The sequence below is a fragment of the Suncus etruscus genome, chromosome 3, assembly GCF_024139225.1.
Source record: "Suncus etruscus isolate mSunEtr1 chromosome 3, mSunEtr1.pri.cur, whole genome shotgun sequence".
NCBI lineage: Eukaryota > Metazoa > Chordata > Mammalia > Eulipotyphla > Soricidae > Suncus > Suncus etruscus.
Window position 1 is genome coordinate 86,420,301 of NC_064850.1, and position 20,626 is coordinate 86,440,926.

Sequence of the window (20,626 nt, forward strand, 5' to 3'; positions counted from 1 at the left end):
CATCTTTTTTTGGGGGGGGGGATCACACCCAGCAGTGCTCAGGGGATACTTCTGGTTCCATGCTCAGAAATTGCTCCTGGCAGGCACGGGGGACCATATGGGACAACGGGATTCGAACTGATGACCTTCTGCATGAAAGGCAAACGCCTTACCTCCATGTTATCTCTCCGGCCCCACCACCTTTCTTTGAAGAAACCTTTTCCTAGACCTTTAAATTAGACAGAAGACACAAGCTTGTCACCAGCTTGTCACGATACTAAGTCTCACCCTCAAATCACTGGTCTTGGGGCAAAGGAGTAGCACAGCAGGTAGGGCATTTGCAGGTTTTATTGCCAACCTCCCATATGATCCCCAGAGACCCAACGGGAGTGATCCCTGAGTGCAGAGCCAGGATTTAGCCCTCAGTACTACCAGGTGTGACCTAAAACAAAATAAAAACAAATAAAAAAGGGTGTCTAGACAGATATCTAGGAGGGAAGTCACTTGCGTTGCAAGCAAGTGACTCTGGTTCGATCCCCAGTAGTTCATTCTGGAACATAGAGATAGGAAGGACCAACCACGAACAGTTTCTGTGTAGCCCAACTCCTATGCTCCATACCAGGGGGAATAAAAGAAGAACATATACCTGAAGACTGAGGGTGGCCATTGGGAGAACTTCTGCCTCACATGTGTGAGGCCCACAGTTAACTCCCTGGCATCATTCTACATACCAAATACAGTTAAAGCAGCAGTACCATTTGTAATGCCAAGTGCCACAATAGTATGTCTACTCCAGAAAATATTTGAGTACCACAACCACATGCATGATCTCAGCAAGCCCTGGGTTGAAAGTGGATGCTAGTGTGTGCAACCGTAATAATGAGCAGTGCAAGCAAGTGAGCTGATACTACATGTGCAACCCGAGAGAGCCATGCATGTACCACTCAGGGCATCCCAGCAACAATCCCTGTCACATGAGGAAGGGGAGAGAGAGAAGGCAAATGAATACTTGGATTAGTAACTCCAGTAGCACTCAGGGGTTAATCCTGACTCTGTGCTCAGGAATCATTATTGGCAGGCTCGGATGGAACCCAGGTCAGCTGCGTGCAAGGCAAGCACCCACCCTGCTGTCCTATTGCTCAGGCTCCAAATTTCTTTAGATTTTTTAAGCATATCATTGATTTGATTTGTAATCTAAATTTATATGTCACAACACTGTAACTTATAAATACATAATTATTTTGGAGTTCACAGATATAAATATAGTATAAAATGTAGTATTAAATCTGCTGTTTTAATGGCCCAATAAGAGCAATTTTAAAGTTTGGTTCTAAGAAAATTTGCTACCTTTACTACCTTCAAAGCAATTCCTGAAACAAATATTCGTGCAAAATAAAGTCCTTTTATTGAAAAACAAAAAAAAAAATAAAAAAAAACTTTCCCTTATATCTTCATATCTTCTATTTTTAACTCTTCAGTAATTACTGAAAGACAGAAGAGAACTGTCAGTTTCATGGGCGAGCTGAGACTGTACTCAGCCCACCCCATGACTATGTAAGTGAATGTTCTTTGGGTATATTTGGTTAAAAGTAAGCAAACAACTTCTGCTCAGCTATCGATTTCAGAGGAGGAAGGCCAACAGGAACCGAAAAGGAAGGGAGAAAAAGAGATCTGACTTTGTAAGCAAAGGCAATTTGAAAGATGCAGAGAGAACCACATAGCACTAAGCTACATGTCATAATTTAATTATGACATAACTAATATATTACAAATTATATTGTATAATCATATATAAGTATATAAAATAATATATAAGTATATAATAATTATAGACATAATTAGTATATTACTAATCCCACTAACTTCAAAAAATAATTCTCATAATCTCAAAGTCTTCTCAGTGAACTCTGTCTCCGTAGATAAAATATTCTACCCCTTATTAGAAAAAAGGTAGTATGGTAATAATATCTAGAGACCATAGAGATGAGGGCCTGGAGGACCAGTCCATGGTCAGAATCTTCTCAAATATAGTTGAGGGGTGCCATTAGTGCAGAGAATGGACAACTGTGACAATGGTATTTGGAAATAATTATGCTGGACAAGAATTTGGTACTGAAAGAAGTCAAAATGACAGATATGATACCCATTAGTAATAATATTACAAACAACTGTATGTAAAAGGGGGCAGCGTAAGAAAAAATGTGTGTGTGTATGCGCGCGCGCGTGTGTGTGTTTTGTCCATGTGTGTGAGAGACAGGCAAAGAGGGAGAAGAAAAATGCCTGCTCCATAGGTATCAGGAGGAGGGCAGAGGAAAACCTGGGGCACTGGTGGTGGGAAATGGGCAATTGGTTACACATTGCATGATTGAAACCCAATCCTGAATATTTTGGATCTGCGAAAACAAATTAACTGTACTATGAACAATCTTTTAAGCACATCATTCTCCAAAAAAATATGAGGGGAAAAAAGAAGAGAGACTTTGTGACAAAATTGTCAATGTAGTGCTGAAATCTCTTATGAATAAGGACTAGATTAACAGCCAGATTCAAAAATTTCATAAATATTTGACACAAAACATTTATTCTGTGTCTCTACCACACAGTTGATAAGTGAAAAAAATCTAGAGGATGAAATCCGGGGATCTGTTCCTCATGCATTGGCTTTGAAACTTTACAAAATTCATCACCGAGGTCTGGTGGTACAGCATAGGGAGCAGGGACCTTGCTTTGCACATGGCCAACCCAGGTTCAATCACTGGCATCCCATATGGACTCTGAGCACTGCAAAGAGTATAACAAGAAGAGTAATGCTGTTTATCTTAAGCATTACTGGGTGTGGCTCCAAAAGTCAAAACAAACAAAAGTCATCAGTCTTCTCTATCCTTCCATATCCCATCTGTCAATTTGTCATTTAACTGTTGTTGTTTTTTTAAAGCACAATCATGTAAGAATTTGGGCAAATCAGACATAAAATTGACTGTCATAAAAATTTCACAGAGAAAACAAGATTTTAAAGTAAGTATTGAACTTGCAAAGAAATATATATATATATATATATATATATACTTATATATACAAAGAATAGCAAAGGAGATAAGATAATATTGATATAAAATATTCAAAAATCCAGTGTCATTCTGGGGTACAAATGAATGAAAAGAAAGCCCATCGATATGGTATCACTGGTATACATGCACACTCTCTTTAAATGATACCTCTAACCCCAACAGAACCCAAAATAAGAATGACTCTCCTGTATAAAGATCTTAAAATTTTGAGTGAATCACTTCAAGTACATACCATTGTTTGAAATTTTTCTTTTGCCATCCTAAAGAAAGGAAACAGTATGACAGTCAGACTCCCCCCATGTTTACTAGGCCTTCAGAGGTTTCTGTGTCAATAGGAAGCCAGATGGAAAAATAGGGTTGACCAAAGGTTGCAAGAAATAAGAGGTAAATCAATAATAGTCTGAGGATCTTTTCCACTGACACACATCCCTAGAGTCCAGTGGGGCTGGACATGTTTCTTACTTATTTGAGCTACAGCTGTCAAAGTGCAGAACAGCCTCTATCACACTGTCTAAGTATTTTGGGTCTCAGTAAAAGAGGACTTATTCACTTATCAGAGAAGTTTATTTAATTGACAAACTGGAATTTACCAAGTTATAAGGGTGAAGAAGAGACAGATCGTCAACTCTTCCACCTAAAACATTGTATTTCTTGTCTACACAGTGTCTCTTAAAACTCTTAAACAAGTCTTAAAAACTGTTAATGCTCTGAGAATCTTAAAATTTTATTCTAAAAGAAATAAAACAATCTATTTTTAACATAACAATTTAAAAGGTAAACTTACCACCACTAGCGTGGCCCAGGTGGTCTTCAAAGTATCTGAAAAGTAAGGTAAAGAAAGAGCTCTCCCATTGTAATTAAAGGCAACTTGAAAGACACAGGGAAAACCACATGGCACTAAGCTACATTTTCAAAATGTAATGAATTAATGCATTACTAATTCCAGTTACATTTAATTTTCATCATCTCAGTCTTTCTCAGTGCTCTCTGTCTCTGTAGATAGAATATTCTACCACTTATAAGAAAAAAAAAGATAGCATGGTAATAATATCCAGAGGCAACATAGATGAAGGCCAGACAACCAGTCCATGGTAGGAACCTTCCCACAAATAGCTGAAGAGTGCCGGTAGAGCAGAGAAGGGACCATTATGACGACGAAACTTGTAAATGATTATTATGGACAAGAATTGGGTGCTGAAAGCAGATACCTCTAATCGCTACAGATCTCAACGTAAGAATGCACCCTCTCCACAAGTTTATTAAGTGAGTGAATTCACAGTACATACCAGTATGTTTCGTAAGGTCCTCCTGTTTTATTTTGGTGTACATGCAAAAAAAAAAATGAAAGTAAAAGTTAAGAGAAAAAAATTCCAAGAACCATACCCTAAAGTCAATCAACACACTGCTAAGCATACCTGAATTGTTTCCGGTGTTGTTTCGGTTGTTTTATTTGACTCACTGTCTTCTTCATTGAAATTTGGTGATAAAACCAAAGGAAAAGAGCATATGTTAGTCCACTGGTGCAGTTTAACTTTAAGAAAATAAGACTCTTGTATAGGGACTTGCGTATAGATGTGATTAGTGAAAATCAAGTGAAAGCTTTCCATGCTGATCTTTTTTTAATACAAAAGCAAAGGGGATCAAAAATCAATGGCCTTTTTATACACCAATAATAACAGGGAAGAAATGGACAGTAAGGAAACAACCCCATTCACCTTAGAGTCACACAAACTCAAATACCTTGGAGTCAATTTGACTCAAGATGTGAAGGACCTATACAAAGAAAACTATAAAACCCTGCTACAGGAAATAAGAGAAGACAAACAAAAATGGAAATTCATACCCTACTCTTGGTTTGGCAGGATTAACATCATTAAAATGGCATACTTCCCAAATCATTGTACAGATTTAATGTAATCCCTCTAAAGACACCCATAACATTATTCAAAGTAGTGAATCAAACACTTTTGAAAATTCATTTGGAACAATAAACACCCATTAATAGCTAAAGCAATACTTAAGAAAAGGAATTTGAGAGGTATAATTTCCCCAACTTTAAACTGTATTACAAAGCAATAGTTATCAAAACATGGAATAAAGACAGATCCTCAGATCAGTGGAATAGGCTTCAGCACTCGAAAAATGTTCCCCAGACATGCTGTCGCCTTACTTTTGATAAAGGAGCAAGAAATCCTAAATGGAACAGAGATGGCCTCCTCAATAAGTGGTGTTGACACAACTGATTAGCCACATGTAAAAAAAAAAAAAAGCGAACTTAGACCTCCATGTAATACCATGTACGAAGGTAAAATCCAAGTGGATTAAAGACCTAGATATAAGACCTGAAACCATAAAGTATATAGAACAACATGTAGGTGAAATGCTCCATGACATTGAGACTAAAGGCATCTTCAGGAGGAAACTGCACATTCCAAAAAAGTGGAAGCAGAAATAAACAGATGGGACTATATTAAGCTGAGACACTTCTGCACCTCAAAGGAAATAGAGCCCAGAATACAAGAGCCACATACTGAGTACCCATCAGAAAAGGGGCTAATATTAAAAATATAGAAGGCACTGACAGAACTGTACAACAAAAAATCATCTAACCCCATCAACAAATGGGGAGAAGAAATGAACAGATACTTTGACAAAAACAAAATAAAAGTGGCTAAAAGGCACATGAAAAATGCTCCACATTACTCATCATCAGGGAGATGCAAATCACAAAACTATGAGGTACCATCTCACACCACAGAGATTTGCACACATCACAAAGAGTGAGAACAAGCAGTGCTGGCTGGGATGTGGAGACAAAGGAACTCTTATCTACTGCTCGTGGGAATGTCATCTAGTCCAACCTTTATGGAAAGCAATATGGAGATTTCTCCAAAAGCTGGAAGTTGATATCCCTTATGATCCAGCTATATCAGTCCTAGGGATATACCCTAGGAACACAAAAATACAATACAAAAATCCCTTCTTCATACCTATATTCATTGCAGCACTGTTTATAATAGTCAGACTCTGGAAACAGCCTAGATGACCCTCAATAGATGAATGGCTAAAGAAACTCTGGTACATATACAATGGGATATTATGCAGACCTCAGAAGAGATGAAGTCATTTAATTTTCCTATACATGGATGTATATGTAATCTATTATGCTGAGTGAAATAAATCAGAGGGAGAGAGATAAACACAGATTGGTTTCACTCATCTATGTGTTTTGAGGAAAATAAAAGACATTTGTATAATGATTCTCAGAGATAAAATAGAGGAGGACTGGAAGGCCCAGCTAATGACATGAAATTCACCACAGAAAGTGATGGGTGCAATCACAGAAATAATTACACTGAGAATCATTATAACAAAATGTGACTGAATGAGGGAAGTAGAAAGCCTGACTGGTGTGGGTTGGGGAGGAGGGACACTTGGGTCATTGATGATGGGAATGTTGCACTCATAAAGGGTTTAAAAAATAAAGATGTCAAAATTTTGAGTGAATCACTCCAAGTACATACCATTGTTTAAAATATTTCTTTCTCCATCCTAAAAAAAGGAAACAGTATGACAGTCAGATTTCCCCCATGTTTACTAGGCCTTCAGAGGTTTTTGTGTCAATAGGAAGCCAGATGGAGAAATATGGTTGACCAAAGGTTGCAAAAATTAAGAGGTGAATCAATAATAGTCTGAGGATCTTTTCCACTGACACACATCCCGAGAGTCCAGTGGGACTGGACATGTTGTTTCTTACTTCATTGAGCTACAACCGTCAAAGTGGAAGAACAGCCTCTATCACACTGTCTAAGTACTTTGGGTCTCAGTAAGAGAGGATTTATTCACTTATAGGAGAAGTTTTATTTAATTGAAGAACTGGAATTTACCAAGTTATAAGGGTGAAGAAGAGACAGATACTCAACCCTTCACCAAAAACATTGTATTTCTTGTGTACACAACATCTCTTAAAACTCTTAAACAAGTCTTAAAAACTGTTAGTGCTCTGAAAATATTAAAAGTTTTATTCTATGGGGCCGGAGAGATAGCATGGAGGTAATGCGTTTGCCTTGCATGCAGAAGGAGGTGGTTCATATCCCGGCATCCCATAGAAACCCCCGAGCCTGCCAGGAGAGTTTTCTGAGCATAGAGCCAGGAGGAACCCCTGAGCGCTGCCTGGTATGACACAAAAACAAAAACAAAAAAAAGTTTTATTCTAAATCAAGCAAAGCAGTCTATTTTTTTAACATAACAATTTAAAAGGTAAACTTACCTCCACACTATAAAATGGTAGAACTGGCGTGGTCCAGGTCTCCAAAGAATCTGAAAAGTAAGGTAAAAAAGGAGCTCTCCCATTGTAATCAAAGGCAACTTGAAAGACACAGGGAAAACCACAGGGCACTAAGCTACATTTCAGAATGTAATGAATTAATGCATTACTAATTCCAGTTGCATTTAATTTTCATCATCTCAGCCTTTCTCTCAGTGATCTCTGTCTCTGTAGATAGAATATTCTACCCCTCATAAGAAAAAAAAGATACTATGGTAATACTATTCAGAGGCAACTTAGATGAGGGTCAGACAATCAGTCCATGATAGGAAGCCTCCCACAAATAGCTGAAGAGTGCCAGTAGAGCAGAGAAGGGACCATTATGACGAGGATACTTGTAAACGATTTTTGTTTGGACAAGAATTGGGTGCTGAAAGGAGATACCTCTAATCACTACAGATCACAAGAATTGGCACTTGCAGTGACAGCACCAACATAAATCTGCTGAAAATACCTTGATCTTAGTTCTGAGAGAGCTGTAACTTGTAACTCAGCTTTTAACAAATTGAGTTGCTATGTTTTTCCATGGATACCACTTTAGCTGAAATAAAGAGACTTTCTCTTGGTCAATTTCAAAATAAAAATAAACTTTAGGCAGGACTTATGAAGGGCAGTTTGGATGTCATAGACCTGGATGTAATTATAGCAATACAATTAATTTTTAATAGTAGTGGTCAGATATCATTGTCAGGGTATGATTCAGCATCTATGAGGAAAACCATGGGCTTATTTTGATATCTGATTTCAGATTCCCATACTACTCAGATAATCAAGAATTTTGTTACAAGTGGAAGGAGGCCAGAGCAATAGCCCAGATGTAGGGCTTTTGCTTTACAAGTGGCTGACCCAGGACAGACCTGAGTTTGATTCCTGGCATTTCATATGGTCACTAAAAGCCAGGAGTGATTTCTGAGTGCACAGCTATGAATAACCCTGAGCGTCACCAGGTGCAGCCCAAAAATAAACAAACGAAAAACAAAACAAAACAAAAAAACCAAAAGTGGAAGAAGAGATAAAAGGGACTACATTAAGCTGAAAAGCTTCTGCACATCAAAAAAAATAGTGACTAGTGTACAAAGGCCACCCAGAGAAGTGGAGAAAGTATTCACCCAATACCCATCAGGTAAGGGGCTAATATCTAAGACCTACAAGGCACTGACAGACCTTAACTAGAAAAATCATCCAAGCCCATCACAAAATGAGAAGAAATAAACAGACATTTCCTCAAAGATGAAAGATGTGCCAAAAGGCACAAGACAAAATAGTCCACATTACTAATCATCACAGAGATGCAAATCAAAGCAACAATGAGGTATCATCTCACACCACAGAGTCTAGAACGCATCCTAAAGAACAAGCAGTGCTGGCATGGATGCAGGGAGAAAGGAACTCTCATTCACTGCTGATGGGAATGCTATCTAGTGCAGCCCTTCCAGAAAACAATACAGATATTCCACAAAAAATTGGAAATCGAGCTTCCATATCATCCAGCAATACTATTTTCAGGGATATACCCTAGGAACACAAAAACATGATACAAAAATACCCTCTGCACTCCTATGTTCATTGCAGTGCCATTTACTATAGCAGAATCTGAAAACAACTATGGTACCTAACAACAGATAAGTGGCTAAAGAAATCTTGGAACACCTACAATAGTAATATGAGGCAGCATTGGAAAAATGAAGTCATGAAATTTGCTCATGTATGGAATGGAAACTATTATCATGAGTGAAATGAGTCAGAAAGAGAGAGACAGACAGAATACTTTCACTTATCTGTGAGAAGTAAGAAAAAATAAAAAATAAAGGACGATATGCTAATAATACCCAAAGGCAAGAGAGATGAGTGCTGGAATTAACAGTCCATGATATGAAGCTTACCACAAAGAGTGGAGAGTGCAGTTAGAGAAACTACTACACTGATAATTATCATGACAATGATAGTGAGAGAGAGAGAAATAGAATGCCTGTCCCAAAGACAGGCAGGGGATGGGGAGAGGAGGGAAATGGGGGTCAATAGAGTTGGAAAAGTTTCTCTGGTAAAGTGGGGTGTACTTTTATGACAGAAACCCAACTACAAACATTTTTGGTACCATAATTCTTAAATAATTTTCAAAATAAGAATTTTGTTACAGCCATGCAATAAATACCAATTGTTTCCCATAAAAAAACAAGTGTTTGAGAGGAAAACTTAGCAAATTCTCCTTGAAAAGCAATTCTAACAAACTAATTTGTACGAATATTTTTTTCTGATTGCCTTTGGATTAAACTTCGCATTGAAAAAACACTGAATCGCTTCTAGGCCTTTTGGCTAAGATCAAGTGAAAAGACTCAGAATGGCTGTATTTATCAAGAAAAGTGTCTATTTAATGTTTAGGGAAAAATTGAAAATAATATGGCTAATGCTTTGAAATTAAGACGATAAATACAGTTTAATAGTAAAAGAAAAAAAAGAAATCAAAAAAGCTAACTTACATGAAACCTGGGATGGACATTTAATATCCAGACAAGTAGCATTCAACGGAAGACACATAATAAGAAATAATGAGGGAAAGCTTAATGGCTGATGACTCAATCATAAAGTAAACTTTATTAAACAGTTGCATCAAATAAGGCCTTAGCAACTTTTATGAAGCTTCTGTTCACAATTCAAAAGCACTGGATCAGGGGTCTTCAAAGTAAGGTCCACGGGCCACATATTGTATTTATTCCCATTTTGTTTCTTCAGTTCTAAATAAGATATATGCAGTGTACATAGAAATTTGTTCATAATTTTTGTTTTTACTATAATCTGGCCCTCCAACAGTCTGAAGGACAGTGAACTGGCCCCCTGTTTAAAAAGTTTGAGGACCCCTGCGACTGGATTGACAGAAACACAATACTGGTGGGTAACTTCAAAAGTCCAGTTTTAGCATTACAGACGTAAGTCAGAATACCAATGGAGACCACAAGAAATATTGAGGAATATAAAAGAAATGAGAAAGGACTTTACAGAGCCTCTCTTTGTCAAGAAAAAAAAAAGAAGCAGAAATTTGTAGTTTTTGTGTAGCTAATATGGAACAGTAAAGATCACTTATCAGGGGCCTGAGAAATAGCACAGCTGTAGGGCATTTGCATGCAGCCAACCTGGGAGGGACCCAGTTCAATTTCCAGTATCCCACATGTCCCCCAGCCTGCCAGGGGTGATATCTGAGTGCAGAGTCAGGAGTAATCCCTGAGAGCCACTGGGTATGACCCAAAAACCAATCAATAAATCAATCAATAAAGTATAAAAGATCACTTATCAGGGCACAGTTCAAACATATATAAATGACCAAATATAGAAGTAACACCAAGTATCCTATCAGATTGCATTATTATGAAGGAAGAATTTAACCACAAAAAGGAGATGGTAACAAATTCAAGCACCTGAAACAGAACAATATGCTGCTAAACAGCAACTGAATCAGAGAGAATATCATGAAAATATGAAATGAAGTAACCTATGAGACTAACAAATGCTGTTCTAAGGGGAAAAGATAAGTCTTTAACCAGAAAGAAGAATATGTTCAAATAAATAACTACAATTGCTCTAAAATACCTGGAGAAACAATGTTAAATTCAAAAAAAAACTAGTAGAAGGAAGGAAATAATGAAAACTGAGGACAAAAATCAAAGAAATATAAATCAAGACAAAGTCAATAAAATCAAGAATGGTTCTTCCAAAGTATTAACACGAGACACACACCTTTAGCTAAACTCTTGGGGAAAAATAAAATAACCAAAATAAATTGACTCACTGATAATAGGGCAGAGTTTTCAACCGAAATTCAAGCTATCATGAGACATTACTGTGAATCACTTTAAACTGTCAAGCTTGAGAACATACAGGACATATACTTTTCTAAGAGTCATATAATCTAAAAGTGAGCAAGAAAACAAAATAGACCAATCACAAATGACGAATCAGAAATCATAAAGAGGAATTTCCCTTAGAATATGAACCTGGTCCTGTTGTATTCACTGGTGAGATCCACAAGCTCTTTTTTTCATGGGCATCATACCAGGTTCGCTTCACAACTCCTCAAATAGAAAGAAGAAGCAGAAATACATGTATCACAGTAACAGCCAAAGCACGTAGAAATCCCAAGAAAACTGAGTATTGTAGATAAGCTTCCCTGATGATTATATTGACACAAAGATTCTCAAAAGTGATTGGTGGCAGCAGGTCCCGAACTTGCCATACATGCCCAATAAAATTTGATCTGAGGCAACACATGTGGCCCCAAACCCTTCCGATGAATAAGCCCAGACCACTGGTCCTCTGGCCCTAAAATAAACATTTCCTGAACAATATCTTAGCGAATTGAATCCAATAGCACATCAAAATATCATGTACCACAATCAAGTGTGGTACATCCCACAAGTGTATCCCAGGAAAGCAAGAGGTTTACAACACATGCAAATCAGTTCGTTTAATAACCACATCAAAAAAAGGAAAAGGACCATCATAAAATCATATTGTGCTCTCCAGGGACTAAAGAATAAAGAGGGTTCTTCTACTTACTAGAAGCCATTTATGATAATACTAGAATGAATACCTTTCCCAAAGATGAATAAAATAGTACTTATTGAAGCAAGTGTGGGCTCCCTCCCACATTTCTTCCTTCCTCAGGAAAGTCTGGCAGTTGTAATCTGCCCACCAATGCAACTCTGCCCACCAATGTAATTCTGTCACCAAGTTGGAACCAAGCTTGCTCCATAGGCTCACTCTTTTCTTGAAGGAGATGTTAACCGAGCCTTGAAAGATTGTGGATACACTGAGCCACACAAGAGAAAGTTGGTCTTCTTGGGAAGAAAGGTCAGCCAAGCTCCTGTCCTACCGAAACCAGGCTTGTTGCCTCATTCTTCCAGACTCACCATTTCCCCAATGGCCCGGCTTCATCACTGACCCTGTATAATTCCCTTGAGGGACAATAATCTACCCAAACTTCAGGTACCAGGTTTTTGGTAATTCAGTACATTAAAGAAGTGAATGACATGCAGATACAGTAAACTCCATTTTACATAATAATAATAATAAAGAGGTTATGCAAAGGCTTCTCTAAGGGATATTTTCTCTTTACACTATAACTCTTACCACTACAGACCTCAACATTAGCATGCCCCCCTTCACTCCACTTGAAATACCTCAGCATCTAAGTGAGTCCTTTCCCAGTACATACCATCCATGCTACTGTCGCTGTCCTCTTCATTTATCTACAGACACACAGATATGAAAAAAAGAGGAAGAGTGAGGAAATCTTTATAAAACTCATACCCCAATGTGATCTTTTACCTAAGTGATCTGTTATTTTGGTGTAATTAGCAAGACAGATGGAAATATGAGTTAAAGGTCTCAAGAAATATAATGGAAAGAAAAAGTACAGAAAAATCATTTTACTGGTATGTCACCCAGTTCAGTGAGGCTGGACATTTGGTCTTTGATCCTATAAGTTAAAACTGTCAAAGTGGAGGGGCCAGAGGGTGGCGCAGAAGTGTAAGACGTCTTCCTTGCCAGCACTATGGTTCAATACCCAGAGTCCAATATGGCCCCCCAATCCAGGCGACTTCAGAGCACATAGATAGAAGCAACCCCCGAGCGTCAACAAGTGTGGCCCAAAAAACAAAAACAAGAAACAAATAAAAACCCTGTCAAACTGGAGAAGACCTTCTAACACAATATAGATAATTATTTAAATCTAGATAGAAGACAATGTCTTCTTGAATTATACAAGGGAAAGAGACATTTACAAGAATGTCTGCTTCAGTGATTAAATATATTAATAAATTTAAAAAATTAAAAATGTCTGCTTCAAAAGAGGACAATTACTGTAAGTTTTACCAAGGTCATTGCAGTTATTGTACATAGAACATGCTTTTGGTTCAAAAGATTTAACTTCACAAATTTAAAGGCAGCTTACATTTTGTCGTGGGTGAATTTTTAATTTCCGTTGTGTTTTGACCCATCCTGTGAGAAAATAGTCATTAGAACTCATATATAGTTGCTTGGGATTACTCAGTGAACTCATTTGCCAGAACATTGAAAATAAAGTTGGAACAGAATAACCCTAGGACTCCCTAATAGAACAATAACCATGATAGCAGACTAATGATTAAAATTCCGATAAGTTGACATTTGTATGTGTATGTCCCTAAGTTTCCTGACAAGAACTTTGCTTGTTAGAGACATCGAAACTTAATCCAACTTTTCTGAACCAGAGATATTTATATGATGCCTGATTCTCACTGCTTTGATCAGTTGATGTGTTATCTCTGGGTGATAAATGACTTTGGTTTTTTGGCTTTTCTTTGTTTTGGGGCCACACCTGGCAGTGCTCAGCAGTTACTCTTGGCTTTGCACTCAGAAATCACTCCTGGCAGGCACACGGGACAACACAGCCCCTGGATAATAATTGTTGACATGTATTTCCTACATGCATACCCACCTCACTGATTGATGACAGGGAAATTTCCAAATATTTGTGCCTTGTAATAGGATAAATTATTTATGTGCTAAAATGTTGATGTTACTCCTCTAGTTTTGTGTGTTCCAGATGAGCCTCTCTAATAGAGGACACTCATATGTGCCAGAAGATCAGGTCCTTCAAAGACTAAACTTGAACGCTAGAATAGTCTTTTCTCAGGAACTAAGTAACCTGATGCTGTGTCACTTTCCAGGTTCCTATTCCCAAGCATGATCCTTGAGGAGTCACGTGGTGTCTCTGTTCATTAGATCACAGGAACAGGAGCCATTCAGTCATCATCGTCCACACAGAGTGGAGTCTAAAAAACCTTCCAGGTATGAATGTGGTAAAGGATGAACCCATGTATGTAAGAAAAGTGCATAATACATGACAATATGGGACAGTGTTAGCAGACTTGGCACTGTGAATGCAAGTATAATACACTATTAACCTATAGAGATATTTGGTTCTCAAAATGAAATGCTGTTCAGTATATCTACTGTTACATAGACTAGACATTCTAACTCTTAATGAAAAACCACGAATAAAATACATTTCTTTTGAAAACCATGACAGATATCATTTTCACCAGGAAATGAGATATTCTTCACCTCCCCTGTCCTGATCCTACTAGCATGATGCAATTTTTTGACTTGGTAGATGAGGCCATCAGAAAGTCCTATCATTATTCTATTAAATTTCTTCCACATAAACGGAGAAAATTCAGAATACTTACCAGGCTTCTTATAATGTTCTTTCAAGTGTTTCTAGAGAAAAGAGCGCAAAGATCAGACTATTGTACCTTGAACCTGTGGCTTTTTTAAGAACTATCCATTCACACAAATTAAAAGACATGTTTAGTCATTACTAAAACTCTGGGAATGGTCAGAGCTATTTGGGGGAATTCCAGGACAATCAAAAGGAGACAAAGTCCTTAATGGGGTGAAAATGAGTAGAAATGACACTCATGGGTTTTTATGGCCTCTTCCAAGGAACAGGGGAAGGAAAGCTACAAGGAAATACATGTTAATTTCACCAATGGACACTGTATTATTTTCCTTGTACCATTTACTGTGTATCAAAGGACTAAAACCAAAATATTTATTGATGGACAAACCAGCAAGCATACCCGGATTGATTTTGTTCTATTTAGTGATGTGAAGCATTTTTTTATTCTTGACCATGCCGAAGGAGCTAAAAGAGGAGAGAGATGTCAGTCCACTGGTATAGCTTGGCTTTGGAAAAAAAAAAAAAAAACAACTCTTCTAGACATATAGGGAACTTGCTTAGGAATGTGATAGTGAAAATCAATTGAAGCTTCCCATGCTTATCTTTTCTTGGTACAAAAGCAAACAGGATCAGAAACCAATAAAATCATTATTAACTACTTAAAAGCCACCCAAAAATGTAAATATATTAGTAATATTTATTTTGGCACTTGTGGTTAAAGTGCCAATATATATCTGCTGAAAATTACTTGACTATAGTTCTGAGAGCTGAAATGTAATACAGCAGCTAATGACAGTTGCAGTGTCTATTGATACCTCTTGGCCCTCTGATTCTGGAGCTCACAAAAAGAGACTGTTTTCCTGGGCGATTTCACATTAATAATAAGTGAGGCCTAGGCAGCATTTTTGAAGGGTAGTTTTGACTCATGGGCCTGCATGTCATTCTGGCATACAACCAAACTTTCAAATAATGTATTGATTACTATGAATGTTGTGGTCAGATCTCATTGTCAGGGTATTGCATGCTATTTAGTATCTGTGAGGATCAACATGACACTTGTCTTGAACACTGATTTCATATTTGCACACACTACTCAGAAGACAGAGAATTTTGTTACAGCCATGCTGTAAATATCAATTATTTCCCTAAAAGATAAACATTTGAGGGGAAAATTTAGCAAATTCTCCCTGGAAAATGATTTTGTCAAACTAATTTGCATCAATAATTTCTCTGAACGCTTATGGATTAAAAATTACATTGAAAAGACACTGAGTGGTTGGATTCATCAAGAAAATATCTATGTATTCGTCGGTTAAAGAAACACTCTGAATTAATAGGATAAATACAGATTAAGAGAGAATGAATAAAAGTGATCATACAAAGCTGAGTGAAATGAAACCTGCGATGGCTGTATAAATTTTAGAAAACCAGCATTCAACTTAAGACACATAGTAAGAAATAGTGAATGACTGCTTATTGACAGATTACTTGATCATAAAGTACTAACTTGTATCTAACAATTACACCAAATGATTTCTGAGCTAGAGTCAGGAGTAACTCCTGAGTGCTGCCAGTTGTGACCCAAAAAAACAAAAGAAAAAAAATAAGAAACCCTTTGTTGGAATGTTTTATGGATTCACAGAACAGAAACTAAAATAATTTGTTAAACATTTAGTCAAATATAATCCTCAAGTTTTCCGCTTCTGCACATGAATATTGTCTAAAACATGTCTTCTTTCTAGCAGCTAGGCCCTGACATCACGGGGCTTGGCTGAGTTCACAAATTGGATGTAACCCGTAGCTTCCCTGTCACTTCTCTGGCTCTCCTCTCCTGCTAAGCTTTGCATCCTGGCAATTAAAACTGCCACTGCCATAGCTACTGCCACTGCTGGAACCACCAGAGACACCTTGGTTTCATGGTTTGGCAAAGTATTGGTCTCCACCACGATAGGGGCCTGAGCTTCAATCTCCAAAGATTCCTCCTTTCATGGGTCCAAAATCTAAGGACTGATTATTGTACTTGCCAAAATCATTGTAACTACCTCCACTTCCAAAATTGCTTCCACCACCACTGCCAAAGCCTCCTCTGCCTCCTCCATTGGCCATAGCTTTCATAGCTACTCCTCCTTCCATAGACACTGCCCTGGTTTCCATAACCCTGTCCATTACTTTCATAGCCTCTGTTTCCTCGAGAGGAACCAGGGCCACCTCCTCCATAACCACCATCATTGCCAAATCCATTATAGCCATCCCCACTGCCACCATATAGGGCTTTTTGAAGAGAGTGGGCCCCTTCCCACATTTCTTCCTTCTTTAGGGAAGTCTGGCAGTTATAAGTATGCCCACAAATGCAGTCACCAAGTGGAACCAAGCCAGATCTCTAGTCCCACTATTTTCTTGAAGGAGATATAAACTGAGCTTTGAAAGATTATGGTTATGCCAACCCATGCAGTAGAAAGTTGGCCTTCTCAGAAAGAGGGAGTGGGCCAAGCCCCTGTCCTGAGAAATCAGACTTGTGACCTGTATCTTCAAGAATTTCCCTGGTGGCCTGCCTCATCACTCATACTCTATGATTGCCTTCAGGGACACTGATCTACCCTCATTTTAGGTTCCCTGGGCTTTGGGCACACTCAGAATCTTAATGTAGTGAATGTCATGAAGATATGGTGAACTCCATATTATATCATTACATAGACTATACAAATGCTTCTTAAAGGGATATTTTCACGATATAAAAAATATTCTCTTTAAATTATACCTCTAACCACTACAGAACTCAACATCAGAATGCACACTCTTCCCTTCCCTTGAAAGACTTCAGTCTTTAAATGAGTGATTTCATAGTACGTGCTCTCAGAGTAAGGCTACATATATAAAATGTGTATCTTTTATAATTGACTTCTCTGTAGTAGAACACTTCTAAGCCTTTTGCTAGAGGTCTGGTAGTCTGAGAGATGGTGCAGATAATGATCTGAGGACTCTTAAGGGAAATGATCAGAATGACAATGCCCACAGGGAAAGGGAACACCCTGGGCTCCTGCTCTGAGTGCACCTCATGCTGTCTCACTGAAGTGTTTTCTTAATCTTTCTCACTCTTTTTTATCCTTGCAGCCCCCTTCCTTCAGACTCATTTACCTGGCCCTTCATTCATTTTATTCTTGTCAGTAGCCTACACACAAAGGAAAAAGAAAGAAAAAAAAATTACTGTTATTATTATTATTATTATTTTGGTGTAATTAGCAAGCCAGATGGAAACTTGAGTCAAAGATATCAAGAAATAAAATGGGAAGCAAGAGTATTGGAAAGATCATTTCACTGATATATCAAAGCTGTTCAGTGATGCTGGATATTTGGTCTTTGATCTAGTAGGTTAAGACTGTCCAAGTGGAGAAATAGACATCTGCCACTTATATACAAATATTTATACGTAGATAGAAAACGATGTCTTTGAATCATACAAAAAAACACTTAGAAGTGTCTACTTAAAAAGGGGATACTTACTGTATGGTTTCACCAAGGTCATTGTACTTATAGTCCTTAGAAAATGGCACAAACTCATTAACGTTTAGTTCTAAAGGAAACAAGATTTTTTTTTAACTTTACGAAGAACAAGGGAAGCTTACCTTGCTTTTAGAAAATGTTTTTGTAAGCTTCACGCTCCAGGAGATGTGTTTTTTCTTCTCCGTATTCTCTGAGAAAAGAGTAATTGGAACTCATCTAAAGCTGTTTGGGGTTACTTGGTGAACTACACTTAACAAAACATTCACCAAGAAAGTTGGAATAGAAAAATATCCTCAAATTCAATAATCGAACAATATGTGACAACAGACTAATGATCAAATTCTTATCAGCATACTGTTTTGGTTTTTTTTTGTTTTTGTTTTTTTTTTTGTCTGTTTGTCTGGGGGCCACTTCCAGTCACACTCAGGGTTATTCCTGGCTCTGTGCTCAGAAATTGCTCCTGGCAGGGTCAGGGGACCATAGGAGATGCTGGGGGATCAAAACAGGGCCAGTCCCGGATAGGCTGCATGCAAGGCAAATACGCTACCATTGTGCTACCTCTCCAGCCCCATAACCTTATGTTTCTATGGGTTATGTCATTAAGTTCCCTAACCAGAGGTTTGCCTGTTAGAGACATCAAACCTATCAAATATTTTTGAAGTTGAGGTTACTATGTGATTCCTGATTTTCATTGCTTTGATTAGTCATAAATTATGAAAAGTGCATAATACATTACATTATGGGATAGTGTTGGGAGACATGAATGATACTGGGAACTGTGAATTCAAGTGTAATGCATTTTTTTTTGGATAGCTCACTATTTATGAGTCTTAAATTCTCTTTTCCCCATGCATGGTTATCATCATTTGCATGGCTATAATTCTAAATGGTGGGACACTATCCAATATGCCTAATTACTATTACCTAGTCTCCATAATCTAACCCTCAATCACATGCCTACAAATCTCTAATAAAATACTTTTCTTCTTAGAAAGGTAACATATAATTTTCAATAGGAAATCAAGATATTCTTCACCTTCCCTGTACTGTTCCTACTAGCAAGTTGCAATTTCTTGATTTGGAAGATGAGGCAATCAGAAAGGCCTGTCATTATGACATTAAATTTCTTCCACAGAAAAGTAGAGAATTAAAGATACTTACTTCTTTTCAAGCAGGCTCTGACATTGATCTAGAAAAACACAGTATAAAGATCAGAGATCATTCTGCCCTGAACCTGTGCTTTCTTAAGAAATATAAATTCACACAAATGTGAATGTCACAATCAAACATTGGTAAACTTCTTGGAATTGTCTGAGCTTTTTGGAATAATTCCAGGCCAATAAAATTGAGGGGATGATGTCAATGTTCTTAAAGGGATAATATAGTTTCAGTAAGAGTAAAAATAAGTAAATAGTTTGAGCAAAATGGATTTAACAGATTTTTTAATGGCCTCTCTTCTATGCTAAAAGGAAAAACATGTTACCATCATTCATTTATACTACATTATTTTTTTTGTATCATCGATTCCACATCAAAGGCCTGAAACCAAAACATTTATCAATGGATAAACTAGTAAGCATACTTCTGCAGGTGTTGGTGTCGGTGATGTTGAGGTTGGATTTTCATCCAGGTCTTCAATGGGAGGAGCTGAAGGAGGAGAGCATATGTCAGTCCATTGGTGCAGCTTAACTTTAAAAAATATCAACTACTAACTACTAGATTGTAGAAAAAACTTGATTATGGATGTGATTAGTGAAAATCGGGTGAAAGCTTTTCATGCTTATATTTTCTTGATAGGAAAGCAAAAATCGAAACTAATCATTTTCGCTGCACAAATAAATATATTCCCCTCTTTTTTAACTATAGTGTATCCATCTATAGATGCAGGATAGAAGAGGGAAGAGGATAGAAGAGGTTTATCTTTAATTTTTTTTAAGTTTATTTCTTTAAAGTATTGTGATTTACAACGCTACTTATAGTTTCGTTGTCAGGCACATAATATTTCTACACCAATCCCACCACCAATGTCAGCATCCCGACACTAGTGATCCCATCATCTATCCTATCCTTATCCCTACCAACACAACCCAGATGCCCCTTGACAGGTATGTTCCACCTTCGATGTCCTGTTTTCAGTGTTGTTGGGTCTGTGCTATGAATGAAGAACTGGACTACAATTACCACTTTTTCGCATCACCACATAACCAAAGCCATGACCCCAATTCTCCCATTAAGAGGGAGAGTACATTTTTCTAAATAGATAAAAATCTTGGAAATGACCTTGATAGAACAGACCAAAGAAACTTAGAAGAATATATATAATCTCAATAACAATAGCATTAAAAATTTAGGGAGAGTATATAAGAAGAGGAGAAAGCATAGTAGCAATCAAATTTTCATTTGTATGAACCTACCTCCTCGACAGCATGAGCTACAGTTGCCCATTGTTAACAAAAACAAACAAAAACAGAAAACAAACTAAAGCAAAAAACAAACAAAAACAAAAAACAAACTAAAACAAAAAACAAACAAAAA

At 37.4% G+C, this 20,626-nt stretch overlaps 1 long non-coding RNA gene across 1 annotated transcript in view; it reads left to right on the forward strand.

Annotated features, from left to right (window-relative positions):
- Nucleotides 1–15,144: 15,144 nt before the first annotated feature.
- The window catches only part of LOC126004580 (uncharacterized), a 122,643-nt gene continuing 117,161 nt past the window's right edge, over nt 15,145–20,626 (forward strand). The window contains exon 1 of the long non-coding RNA XR_007493852.1: nt 15,145–15,268. This is a non-coding gene — a long non-coding RNA (uncharacterized LOC126004580). The remainder of the gene's footprint in view (nt 15,269–20,626) is intronic.